At 46.3% G+C, this 11937-nt stretch overlaps 1 long non-coding RNA gene across 1 annotated transcript; it reads left to right on the top strand.

The window, feature by feature from the left end:
• Positions 1 to 33: 33 nt before the first annotated feature.
• Positions 34 to 4944, top strand: LOC136011192 (uncharacterized). The gene is made up of 3 exons (XR_010611275.1): positions 34 to 113; positions 2558 to 2848; positions 4764 to 4944. It is a non-coding gene; the product is annotated as an uncharacterized LOC136011192 (long non-coding RNA).
• Positions 4945 to 11937: the final 6993 nt, after the last annotated feature.

Below are 11937 nucleotides of genomic sequence, written 5' to 3'. Positions count from 1 at the left end.
AGGGCCTCGCGGGGGCAGGGCTAAGGGCGGCCTCTCCAGGGCGGGGCAGCGGATGGGGGTGTTGTCGGCTGCTCGTGACGATTGGCAGGCGCCATCTTGACGCAGCGGTTGAGGTGGGGGTTGATCTTCGCCGCTCTTGCGGTCTCAGTGTAGTTGTCACTGCTCAGTGTTCCCCCCCCGGTGTTCAAACGCTGCTTGAGGACATAGGCTTTGTCACCTTAGTGGGTGTGAGGAGGGGTGGAGGGCGAGAAAAGCGTGCTCTGCAGCGGGTGCGGTGGGAGTGTGGCTGAGGAGATGGTGGCTGAGGAGATGGTGGCTGAGGAGATGGTGGCTGATACGGCGCAGTTGAGGTGTAGGGCTGGCTGAATGTGGGTGGGGGAAGTATGGCGTACGGGGGCATGTAGGGCTTTTGGGGATGTATGCGATACCGAATTGTTTCAGTCTATGTAGAGACTTTATGCTGCAAGGATTCTTAAATGAGTATTTCACTTTATATAGACTTAACATAGACAAGGCTATAAAGGTTCTCAAGATAAGGAAGGCATACAACAAGAGGACCAGATATATTCCCTCAGACCAATGTAGGTCTTCCTCCTATTGGTAAGGCCTAAGAAATAGGTAAGCAGCTGCAAAAGAAAACAACTCGATGAGCCTCTCAGGGTTGTAAATTAGACCAAAGAAGAACATGTAGTTAATTGGCAGGACTAATCATGTACTCCAGTCTCTAACTAACAGACTTCCATAAAAGGATAAAATGAGTGGGCTTATTTCTTCCCAGATGACCACCATGACCCCCAGAGATCACTCCTCAAAATTCGCAACACCTGAGCCGTAATCTTACCCACCCAAATTATTCTATGCATGAGTAACGAGAACTGGGGGGGTATTTCACAGAATTATAATGAATATGTATATAATGAATATGTATAAGCTGTAAACTTGTCTTGGTGTGCATGATACGTGGAGCGATCTCCCACACACCCAGTACTGCAATAATGTCAGTTTCTAACCTGCCATTCTGGTTGGAGAGTATTTCCTGGATTTCAGTGACATATGGCTGAGTGAAGTATGGCCCATCTTGAGGGAGGGGAGGGTATGCAGCTTCCTGCTGGCTGTCCCCACAGGTACATATTCAGAGTTGTGCAACCAGCAGGGGAAGCTCCCTGAAAAAACACTTTTGGGGTACACCTGAGGCCTCCTGGCCCTTTCCTCCCTGTGGGCAGACATCAACAGCTGCTTGCAGGAGCATGGGAGCTCCATGCTGCTGCCCGGTGTACCTCCTTTCTCAGAGGGGTGAAGTGGCTTCAAATGAACTCAGACCAAGTCGGCATGTGAGTTGGTGGTTTCGTACCCAGCACCACGTGCTTGCTGGAATATGCAGAGTCATGTGTTTTCGAGCCATGTCTCAGAGTAGTTGTGAGCCTTAGTCATCACTGTGGTGGTGTCAGTGCATTAGTCAGAGCCTATTTTTGAGTTTTTCAACAAGTGAACTCGTGGAAAAGCGAGTCACAGCAGCACTATAATGGCAATATTTCTTTTAGAACAGTAGGACTTTGAAAGTACTGAGAACAAGATTCCTGAAAGCTTCCTGTATGACTATGTCTCTGGTATTTTCTTGCCCTCTCATCTCGAAGTTCAGCTGTGATGTGCAAGTACAAAACCTAAAGATATCTAGGTTTCACTTACACATACGAAAAATATTTTATAGAATCATAGAATAGTTAGGGTTGGAAAGGACCTTAAGATCATCTAGTTCCAACCCCCCTGCCATGGGCAGGGACACCTCACACTAAACCATGTCACCCAAGGCTCTGTCCAACCCAGCCTTGAACACCACCAGGGATGGAGCATTCACAACTTCCCTGGGCAACCCATTCCAATGCCTCACCACCCTCACAGTAAAGAACTTCCTCCTTATATCCAATCTAAACTTCCCCTGTTTAAGTTTTAACCTGTTACCCATTGTCCTGTCACTACAGTCCCCAATGAAGAGTCCCTCCCCAGCATCCTTATAGGCCCCCTTCAGATACTGGAAGGCTGCTATGAGGTCTCCACGCAGCCTTCTCTTCTCCAGGCTGAACAGCCCCAACTTGCTCAGCCTGTCTTCATATGGCAGGTGTTCCAGCCCCCTGATTATCCTCGTGGCCCTCCTCTGGACTTGTTCCAACAGTTCCATGTCCTTTTTATGTTGAGGACACCAGAACTGCGCACAATACTGCAGGTGAGGTCTCACGAGAGCAGAGTAGAGGGGCAGGATCACCTCCTTCGACCTGCTGGTCACGCTACTTTTGATGCAGCCCAGGATACGGTTGGCTTTCTGGGCTGTGAGCACACACTGAAGCCGGCTCATGTTCATTTTCTCATCGACCAGCACCCCCAAGTCCTTCTCCGCAGGGCTGCTCTGAATCTCTTCTCTGCCCAACCTGTAGCTGTGCCTGGGATTGCTCTGACCCAGGTGCAGGACCTTGCACTTGGCATGGTTAAACTTCATAAGGTTGGCATCAGCCCACCTCACAAACGTGTTGTCGTCCCTCTGGACGGCATCCCTTCCCTCCAGCATATCAACCGGACCACACAGCTTGGTGTCATTGGCGAACTTGCTGAGGGCGCACTCAATCCCACTGTCCATGTCAGCGACGAAGATGTTAAACAAGACCGGTCCCAACACCGATCCCTGAGGGACACCACTGGTTACTGGTCTCCAGCTGGACACTGAGCTATTGACCACAACTCTTTGCATGTGACAATTCTTTATCCACCGAGTGGTCCACCTATCAAATTGATGTCTCTCCAATTTAGAGACAAGGATGTCTGGTGGGACAGTGTCAAATGCTTTGCACAAGTCCAGGTAGGTGATGTCAGCTGCTCTACCCCTGTCTATCAGTTCCGTGGCCCCATCATGGAAGGCCACCAAATTGGTCAGGCAGGATTTTTTAGCATATTTTGTAAGGAATTTTAGATTATATGTTAGAAATTATAAACTGGTATTTCTTCAGAATGATAGCAGAGTTCATGTTTCTTAAGCGTTTTGTACATCAGAATCATTTATTTTAAATCATCTGGGGTCTACAATGGTGCACTGTTACCAAATGTGCTTTTGTTTTTGTTTGATTACAAACTTACATTAGCTGATCCCTTGCTCTGCTGTACAGCCGGTCTCGCTTCTTGGATGCAGTTCCCATTTTGTTCCCATTTTCCAGGGTTTGAGACAGTCTGCAGATGGCACCGTTGTTTCACGTTCAGGACCATCATTGCCCATCCTGAACCCCTTGCTGGAAATGAAATCTTCCCGTCAGATATTTAAAGCAAAATGGAGTGTCATTTTCTCAGTCTTAAATTTCCTAATTACATTGAAACTTATAATTTCACTTAATGAAACAGACAGAATAAAAAAAGGCAGTAATTTGCTCAATTGCTTTAAAAAAGGAAGGATGAATCAACTTGTCCAGTAACAATAAACATTAATGTTGTCTAGCCGAAACAGAAAATTGTAATGAGTTCCACATCATTCAAGACAATGAATTTTCTATTAACTGCACAGTATTGCATGTGGTGTGATAATCACAGCAGCTGTGCATGGAAATGAATGGATAGCTTCTCCAGTTCTTCAGATCCTGTAATGTTGGGTTTGTTACCTTGGTATTGAATCAGATGTCACCCATCTTCAGGTATGTTGGCTCTGCTTTTTACCTGGTCATGATGGGACAACACATCTGAGATCTCTGCCCCTCCTAGAAATGAAGGACTGCAAAAGACCATCCACTGAGTCTGAGCTTCTGGGTTCAAGCAGTTGTGAAGAATATACAGTCCAGAGGCATCTACAGAACTTCTGCTCTAGAGAACACCATAGCCAAAGCCACGGGATGTTTTCCCAATGGGAAAACCTGATTCCCACAGTAAATGATAAAATGCACAGTAATAATAAGAGCTGGGAAGAGAAAAGGAAATACTAGGGCACTGCCAGTTATCCCAAGTCCTGCAGGAACAAACCGTTCATTAGGACATCTTTAGGAAGCACTAGAGAGGACAGAAAAAACTATTAAAAAAAAAAAGTTCTTTCTGAACTCGTTCCTCCAGACTCCAGGTCTGGCAATCTGTGCATCCATCCCTGAGCAGTGAGCAGTCTGTGTCCCCCCCGTCTCAGGTATTTTAGCATCATTTGGGCTACCTGCAGACACTGGTGTCCCTGTTGCTGACGTATCAGTCGGGCTTTGTGGAAGTCAGCAATTCCCGTGCCTCACCACCCTGTCATGAAGCAAAGGGGCCAACTGTGAGCTTTCCCACTTGCTTTGTAACAATATGTTGTCATAATATTTAATCTCAAGCCTTAGCTTTAATAACAGATGTTTTAAAGGACAATTTATGTTGTCCAGAGTATTTGCTTTTAGAAAACTCATGTAACTCTTGGGAAGCTTTTTCCTAGTGCACAGGAGCAGCTTGCTAAGGCTTCTAGCTTTGTTTCTTAGCTGACTGGATTCTCTGTATTTCTCCAGCTGCCCTCTAGTTTACTTTGTGGTTTACTGAAATATTTTTCCCTCCTTTTATAATGGTCTTGCTCCTCTGGTGCTCTGTGTAGGAGTCATGCAGAGACAGAAACTGATTAAACAGAGAAATGCTGAAAAGAATTCTGTATAAAGCATTTCAAGATGTATGCGAGGTCTCTCTCCCCCTCAGTTCTGAGTTTACTGTTAGGTGACGCCTGTGACTAAGGAAGTCAGTGAAAAGTGCACTCTTTAAAGTGTTAATGTTCTGTGTTTTTACAGCTCTCTGCTCAGCAGATGAACTTTGTATCCATGATGCCCTTGCATGTGAAATGATACTGCATTGAACAAGTACTGAAGAGCTTGAGCATTTTTAATAACAAATTTTACTGTACACACAGTCCGATGCCACTTCAATGGAACATACCCTTGGTGTTTAAAGACTTTGATTCATTATTGTGAAGTTTTCCTTGGCTTTTGTTATTCAGCTCAGGCACTCGAGTTCCTCAGTTTCCCCATAAAAGCATCTCAGACACTTTTTCATGTGTGGGTCTTACAGCACACTTGGAAACATGTTGATGTTAACTGGAATACATTTATTTTTCTAAGCATAGATTAGCTGCCATGGAGGAGAAAGAGGGAGGGAGATTCAGCAGCTGAAACTGATGCATCCCACTTTTTGCCACGTTTTTCATGCACAGCACCCACCCAGCGTCTTAAATCCAATAGCCACCCAAATGCAGAGACGATTTCAGTGGCCAAGGACCTGGTTAATGGACCTTGCCCTGGAGTCTTAGCACCTCCTTCCAAAAAACAGCCTCAGCCAGGGTGGGGCTGTGCCAGCCGAATGACCACTAGTGGGAAGCCCATCTAGTTCCAACGTCCCTGCCATGGGCAGGCCTTCCAGTTAGACCAGGTTGCTCAAAGCCCCATCCAACCTGGTCTTGAACACTGCCAGGGATGGGGCAGCCACAGCTTCTCTGGGCAACCTGTGCCAGTGTCTCATGACCCTCATAGTGAAGAACTTCTTCCTTATATCTATTGTTCTTTCATGGCAGCAGAGGCAGGGAGCCTAGGGTCATTCTGGGGCCATCTTTCCTACCCACCCATCCCCTCCAGCCAGCAGTCAAGAGGAAATGGGTGTTTTGGCATGTGGGGTAAGTGCTCCAGTAACCTAGTAAATTTGCCTGCAAGAAGTGATTTTGCTCAGTGGTGGGTTATGTGGAGAGTTTCTGTGCCTGTCCTATATGGCAGGAGATACTAAACCAGAGTCACAGGTTTTGTTAACAAATTTGCCTCACTTTGGTACCATATGGCCTCCCTGCCATGTCCTTGTGTCTGAGTGAATGTATTCCAGGAGGAGTGCTGCCATCAGGCAATACCAGTTGTTTCATAGTGCAAGCCAAATTTCAGATCAGATGCTTCCTCTCATGAGCTCAAAAGTTCAATGTCCTTTCACTGCAAGCATTTATGCTGTGAATGAAAAATGCCGCACGCTGCTTTGTATCTCGTTATCTGATAACAACATGCGCCCAGACAGTGTGTAAGCAATTCTTTCTGCAGGACCAGGGACCAGATTTGGATCTGTCTGCGTCTCTGCCAGTGAGATTGAATTTAGTGTACTGGGGCAACTCTAGCTTTATACTCCTTCATGACTGCCATATCCCAAAATACATAAATTTTTAAGAGTCTCTTATGAGAGCGATTCATGCTTTTCAGAACTGTGGCTACAAATAGTCAGAACCCAGTGCTCAGCAAGTTCGATGGTGGTACTAAGCTCTGTGGTGCGGTCAACACACTGGAGGGAAGGGATGCCATCCACAGGGACCTTGACACACTTGAGAGGTGGGTCCATGCGAACCTCATGAAGTTCAACAAGGTGAAGTGCAAGGTCCTACATCTGGCTCAAGGCAATTCCAAGCACAAATATAGGCTGGGTGGAGACTGGATTAAGAGAATTTGCCCTGCGGAAAAGGACTTGGGGTGCTGGTTGACGAGAACTTCAACATGACCTGGCAGTGTGTGTTTGCAGCCCAGAAAAGCAACCATGCCCTGGGCTGCATCACCAGCAGCATGGCCAGCAGGTTGAGGGAGGGGATTGTCCTGTTTTCCTCCACTCTCATGAGAAAACCCCCTTGCAGTGCTGCATCCAGCTCTGGGGCTCCCAACATAAGAAGGATGTGAGCCTGTTGGAATGAGTCCAGGGGAGGCCAGGAAGATGTTCCAAGGGCTGGAGCACCTCTCCAATGGAGACAGTCTGAGAGAGCTGGGCTTGGTTAAGCCTGGAGAAGGCTCCAGGGAGACCTTAGAGCAGCTTCCAGTACTTGAAGGGGCTGACAAGAAAGCTGGAGAGGGGGTTTCAACAAGGGCCTGTAGGGATAAGACAAGGGGGAGTGGCTTTAAAATGACAGAGGGTATATTGAGATTAGGTATTAGGAAGAAGTTGTGAGGGTGATGAGGCACTGGCACAGGTTGCCCAGAGAAGCTGTGGCTGCCCCATCCCTGGCAGTGTTCAAGGCCAGGTTGGACGGGGATTTGAGCAACATGGTCCAGTGCAAGGTGTTGCATGTCCTGTGGCAAGGGGGTTGCATCTGGATGAGCTTTAAGGTCCCTTCCAACCCAAACCATTCTGTGATTCTGTGATAAGCAAATGTACATTTTTAATTAGTTCTAAATACATACAACCATCTGTATGGATGTACAGGTATGGGAGAGGACAGAGCACCACAGCTACACCCCAGGCAGCCAGTCGCTGTGTCAGAGATGCCTACTGCATCATGTACATTTATGTATTCTCAGCAATCAGCTGATTCCAAATTACAAAACCTGTGTCCGGTTTGTGCTGCCGGTCTTGTTCCAGTTCTTCAAGAGAAAACCAGAACAAATCAAAACAGAACCATGTCAAAGGGAAACTCAGGAGGACATGAGACATATTAGCAAGTTTGACAAAATTAACCCCTGCAGGTAAGAAGCAACACAGGTTAAAATTGAATGTGTCCAAAAAATTGATGCAGTGGGAAGTAAAAGGAACCAATAAATTAAGCACTGGATTATGTCCTTCAGCTTCAAATATGATTTAGAAATCCAGACTAACACTCAACAGCAGGATCCTGAGTGTGACTCCAGCATAGTGTCCTGGGTTCAGCTGTAGCGGTTATTTTTTCCTCTAAATGCTTCTCACAACACATAGTCTAGAACAGGGCTGCACAGGGAGGCTGAAATTGTGTGTGCCACAGCCGGGGCCCACGCTGAGGGCAGCACTAACACCATCAGCCACAGTGCCCTCTTCCTCACTTAGTAGGGGCTGTTCCCCCCAGCACAGTGGTGTGTAATACTGCTGGCAATTCAACAGTTTTACCTGTAACTTCCTGTACTATTTTAAAGTGTTGCCTCATCAACTCTCTTCCTCTCCTAAACGGTATCAAATACCAGTTTTTTTCTAATGTCAAAGCAATTAAAGTGGGAGATACACAGTCCTTACTCCAGTCCCAGCACCTATGGTATGTTTAAAAGCAGAGGCACCTGAAGATCTGCGCTAGGTGCAAAGCTTGAGGACACGTCAAGAGACACTTCTAGAGAGGAAGACTGAAAAAGAAAGGATGCTCCTGAGACTGACAGCAGCACATAGCAGAGGAGAGGCAAGTGCACACCCTCTCCTGTCCAGGGGCATTGTCCAGGATCAGAGTAGCAGCTGGCCTCATGGGGATGGGAGGCAGAGGTGCTCATGCTCTCTATTCCCTCTGGCAGCTTGCCTTTTGGAGTGTTTTCTAGAAAATTCTGCTTCCTCTGGTGTTAGAATCATAGAAGAGAGTCGTAGAATAGTTTGGGTTGGAAGGGACCTTCAAAGGTCATCTAGTCCAAACCCCCTGCAATGAGCAGGGACATTTTCAACTAGATCAGGTTGCCCAGAACCACATCCAGCCTGGCCTTGAATGTCTCCAGGGATAGTGCATCCACCACCTCTCTTGGCAACCGGAGCCAGTATTTTTTCATCCTCACTGTAAAAATCTTCTTCCTCACATGTAATCTGAATCTCTCCTCTTTTAGTTTAAAAACATTATCCCTCGTCCTATTGCAACAGACTCTGCTAAAAAGTCTCTCCCCATCCTTCTTACAAACCTCTTTTAAGAACTGAAAGGCCACAATAAGGTCTCCCTGAACTCTTCTCTTCTCCAGGCTGACCAACTCTCTCAGCCTTGCCTCATAGGAGAGGTGCTCCCTCCCTCCAGAAGGGTTAACCGTGCCTTTGGAAGTGATCAGGAGCAGAAACATCCTTTGCTCCCAGGCATGTATCCCACTCACAGCAGGATCCTATTTGTACTTCTATGAGTAAGCGCAGAGGATTGCCCAGGTACCCAGATGCAGTGCCAGGGTGCTTCTGCCTTAGGACCAGCAATGCTGTGCTGTACAGTTTGCAGTCAGCACTGCATCGGAGAGGATTGCCTGAATTTCCCATTTTAATAGTTTCTATAGTGCCTTTAAAAAAAATGTTTTCCTCAGTTTTCATGTCCTGTTTTTTTTGGTGTTCATTTAAAAGCTGCCACAGTGAAACTTCAGGGAGATTCCCCAAATTGTAAGGAAATGGCCTCTCCTGTGCAAAGCTGGGCAAGCTCTCTTTCTGATTACACAGTGTACTGATTACACACTTGTTGGACAAGTATGAGAGGATTGGCCCTGCATGGGTGTTTTGTGGCTTCATTCATGTTTATAAACTACTCCGAGATCTTCAGATGAAAAAGGATTTATGAGTGCAAAATAGTAAGTTGCCAAACTGTTTCTAACCTCATAAACAGATAATTTTAAATTCAAGGAGACACTGGGGAGGGCAAGATCGCACAAGTGGTCTGGGAACAGTTTCCATTGCTTGTCCTGAGAGCTCCAAATGCAGAATTCCCTCTGTTGCTGTAAACTCAGCTAGCATTTTATCATAAATTGAGAAAAGCCTTTCTAAATTTATTTCTAAGTTTTAAAAATGGAAAACTCATTTGTTTTCAGCTGGCCTCCTTCTTCTTTTGTTTCTCTATTTGTGCTGTACAGACACAGTGTTAGAACAAAGCTTCCTGTAAATGTTAACTGAAATATGGGAATCAATTCAACTTAGTTTGACTTTGTTCCTTTATGTCACATAAACTACAGTAAATGCGTCTGTTGTAGGACCATTCACTGACACAGCTAATTAAAACTCTGTGAGCTGAGTTGGGATCCCATGTCTCCATTTCTCCTGCTTACAGTCTTGCCACTGGAAAGCTGAAATTGGTGTGCAGGCAGCCTGCAAGCTGCCTGGGGCAGGGCTGGACCCTGCCAGTCATGGGCTGCACTTAGTGAGCTCTGAACATATTGGGGAGGTTCATGAGTTATTCACAGGCCAGTTTGCCAGAGTGGGCTGATCATTAACTGGAGGCAGCAGTGGGCGCCTGGGCTAGACCTCTACATGGCTTGGTGGCCACAAGCTGCTCACCCAGCCTGCCTGGGCTTCCCTGTCCCAGGGAATGTGCAACCTCAACCCTCAATTCCTTCAAGGACGCATGATCCCTCCCTGGGCCCGTGCTTTCTGGGTATTTCTACCTGTAAAGGCAGAAGCTCACCTCAGCCCCAAACAGAGTAAATGTCTAGGTAGAGCGTTTCCTTTCAGAGTGTTTCGGAGGCTCCTTCCAGCACATAGAGGGAACCTTTTGCATTCAGTGGTAGTCCAGCATGCCTGCAGGGAGGCACCTGCCCATGGGCACTCCTCACCAGAGCCAAAAGCAGAGGATGGGGAGTCTCCACGCAAGCCATGGTGTTCCTCAGGCACTCTGGTGGACAACTGGAGGGGTTTAAAGCCAGGCTGGATGTGGCTTTGAGCAACCTGATCTAGTGGAAAGTGTCCCTGACCATGGCAGGGGTGTGGAACTGGATGGTCTTTTAGGGTCCCTTCCAACCCAAACCATTCTGTGATTCTATGATTGGCAGCAGAACTGCCTTCCAGAAACAAGCTGTTCTCCATGTGATGGATGTTGTGCTATTTGATATTTTAACAGAAGGCAACATAATTACAGCTTACTCTAGTTAATGAATCCTGGTAAGACCATTGTGATATTTTCTGTTCAGTACTTGCACTGCAGTTAGTGTTTGGCGCTCAATATGGAGCAATGAGTTGGCAAGTCAGAACTGGCCACCCATGGCCAGGGACAGTGCGCACATGTGGATGTTGTGGCTGAGTGGGGGTAAATGCAAAATAAACAGCGTGGACAGCCATCTGCCACTTTGAAAGCAGCAGCCAGCACTAACACCCCATTAGGACACAGACCAAAAGCACAAATCTGGTGGTTTGGCCACCGGCGATTTTAATTTTTATATAGAAAAGGCTTCTGGCATTTGTTAAGAAAGAAAAAAAAAAAGAAAAAGGAAGAGGGGCAAGGGATTTGAGGACTTGTTTAAATAATAGAAAGGCTGCTGCTGCCCATCTTGCTTATGTCATCAAAAAAGGTTACAGCTTTGAACTTACTCATGGGCAACCGCAGAGTTGACTTAACGCAGTAGAGCTGTGGTGTTGCTGATTTGCTCACCTTTCCAGAGCAGAGATTCTCTCCAGGTGACTGCATCCAAGCAGGCTGGGTGCTCTCTCCACTGCTTCTGCGCCAGGGCTGCTGACCTCAAAACTAACTGCTCATTTTTTTGTTTTAATATAGAAAAAGGAGCAGGCAAGGATCTTAACATTTCCCTTCCCCAAAGCATTTCATGTGCGACAGCCTACTCCTATGTCTATGAAATGCTACTGGAAATCCAACAAAGCACAAATCAGGGGGAGTGTCACCCGTCCTGGCTTCCTGGCTGTAACTGAAGCTCATACTCCTGGTTTGAGGCCTCTAGATATTAGGAATAATTAATTGACTTTTAAAATCATTTTATCCTTCATTTTCCCTGTTGTCCCTCATTTCTCCCTGTTCTAATCTCCAGCCAGTGAGCAGCTCTAAGAAAATGCATTCATGCAGTCCATCTTGTGTTCTACCTTTATTTCTAAATAAAGCCAAGCTGGATTATATACATAGACAAATGTGACATAGCTAGCACAGCTTCCACCAGATAGTGATTTATCAGGAGTTATTGAATTAACAGAAAAAGCACTGTGTCTGCTGGCATAACTCCTTCTTGGCCAGGATAGCCAGGTAAGGGTTTGCCTGCTGCAGCCCTGTGACTGTAATGAAGCCAGGCCAGGGAAAGAGGTTTCTCCATACTGAGAAACATGTGGATGTGTAAATGCCTGATCTAGACATGTTGGTATTGTCAAATAATTCCTGTTTAACTACTTCTAACTCGCTGCATTTCCCCATCAAATACTAGGTGGGTCATTTGAATACCTCGTCTCACATCTCCCTGTCTCTTATCTGTGTTGAAACCCAAACTATTCTCTCTTGCCCAAATCTCAGGAAATTAAGTACAATGAGTAAACGAGTTTATGAGTTGAAATACTGTCACA

The sequence above is a fragment of the Lathamus discolor genome, chromosome 3, assembly GCF_037157495.1.
Source record: "Lathamus discolor isolate bLatDis1 chromosome 3, bLatDis1.hap1, whole genome shotgun sequence".
Lineage (NCBI taxonomy): Eukaryota > Metazoa > Chordata > Aves > Psittaciformes > Psittacidae > Lathamus > Lathamus discolor.
This window is presented reverse-complemented; position numbering and strand designations above follow the sequence as displayed.